Source organism: Limulus polyphemus, unplaced genomic scaffold, assembly GCF_000517525.1.
Source record: "Limulus polyphemus unplaced genomic scaffold, Limulus_polyphemus-2.1.2 Scaffold18250, whole genome shotgun sequence".
Lineage (NCBI taxonomy): Eukaryota > Metazoa > Arthropoda > Merostomata > Xiphosura > Limulidae > Limulus > Limulus polyphemus.
Window position 1 is genome coordinate 1 of NW_013683860.1, and position 1909 is coordinate 1909.

Below are 1909 nucleotides of genomic sequence, written 5' to 3' on the forward strand. Positions count from 1 at the left end.
TCAGTGGACATTCTAACTTGTAGAACAACTACAAGGAACAACTTGTACAAGTTACTTAATTGGGGTTCCTGCATGTTATCCACCAGGACAAATGTCGAACGTTAAACCTACAGGCTCAGTTGTATGCATGTGTAAAAAAACAATTTATAAAGTTTATAGAAACAAGAAATGTTCACCTGACTAAACTAAAAGACAAAATTTTATTCCATGAAGTTAAATAAAAAAAGTCAAATGTTACCAACCTTTCTTCAGCTAAAGACAGGAACGGTTTTGATCCTTCGAGAAGTTCTGTGAGAAATGCCAAGGCTCCAGCTCGTACCTAAAAAAAAATTACATCTCCTATCATAGAATGTGCACAGATACAACTACACACTCAAAACATAGAGAGGAGAAGGAGATTGGGACTTATATTACTTTAGTCCTTACTTTAATGTTATTTCCCTTAACAGTATTGATTAGAATGTTTATTCATCTAGCTTAATTATTTTTTATGCGTTTATACTTCCATCATAGATATTATTTTACATTGAGGATTTAGAGCTATCCTAAATCTCTTAAGCTGGTTGAGATATTATGGGGTTTATGGCCAGAAATGTGATTAAAATTGAGGGAAACCTCATATTAACCTTTATAAGTACAAACATTAAACCTACTCAGATATACTCATTACTGTATTAATTTTCAGTTCCTAAGTAGGTATCTTTCTCTGATTAATATCAATTATAATAGTAGTTTCAAGATGGTAAACGTTTTTCTTATAAGCTATCATGTTGAAAAAATAAAGTAAAAACTAAAATAATTTCACCCAAAACATCCCTCCCGTATTATGTAAATTATTGATAAAACTTTATATATTGCCTGCAACTTGAGAACTCCTACAAAAACATTAGGTGCGAAACATGTTAAATTTTTTATTTTTATACGTTACGATCAATGTTAACAGCAGAAGGGAGTAACCTCAGAACACAATAACCATTTGAACAGCTCCCCCCTACGAATGAGGGGCCGTACGACTGATTATTATGCTACTCATGTAAGTTACAGAAGATGAAAGAAGTATTACTGAAGATGAAGTATTTGTATATCATCAAGTTTTAAATTTATCTTCATATAAATATACCATTATTGCAGAATATTTATGTGGAAACTGTTTTTTCTCTATAAATTAAAGAACATATATTTTTAGGGTCATTAAAAATATAAAATCAAGAACAGAATAATAAGCTCATGTTCTTGTGTTGTTACATATATTCATTGACCTGATTCTTTACACTGTTAGTTAATGTTTACTCACATGCTGAGACACAGTTACACACCTGTAGGGATGGATCTTTTAAAATTGATGTAAGAACGGTCTGGTTCTGAGGTACGTAGGCTGTTGAAGGACTGTCGGGTAGAAAGGAAGACCAGAAACCAAACATCGTCCTTTTCCCTACTGCCTGAAACATCATTATTCTTCACACATTTAAACATCGAACATGCTTCACTAATAGAACTATTTATGTCATACTTTATACAAACATCTAACCCATTCTATTATGATGAGTTCATTCTCTCTCTCTCTTGCAGACCAACTTCAAATGGTCGACTTTCAACAGCTTCGCGAGATAACACCTTGGTAGTTATATATCACATTATATATATATATCCATTGTATCTCATAGCATTACAGACCTTTTTAGATGTTATAAAAACCGTTTCTCTCATATTTAAGAAGAAAGTGTAGGGCTTTTCTTTGAAGATTTTTACAAACAATTCAAGAATTTTATAACTTATATCAATGAAGTAGTAATATTTTTCTAGGCTTAGTTAATAATCAGCTCAAACCGAGCTACATCACAGCTAATTACTCAAACAGATTGTTTAAACTACCCACCTTCACTATCACTTGAGGTACAGAACCTAGTTT

At 32.0% G+C, this 1909-nt stretch overlaps 1 long non-coding RNA gene across 1 annotated transcript; it reads right to left on the minus strand.

The window, feature by feature from the left end:
- Window positions 1-242: 242 nt before the first annotated feature.
- Window positions 243-1904, minus strand: LOC111084359. Its single transcript, XR_002609515.1, has 3 exons — window positions 1877-1904; window positions 1317-1439; window positions 243-319 (listed from the first exon to the last, which is right to left on the minus strand). It is a non-coding gene; the product is annotated as an uncharacterized LOC111084359 (long non-coding RNA).
- Window positions 1905-1909: the final 5 nt, after the last annotated feature.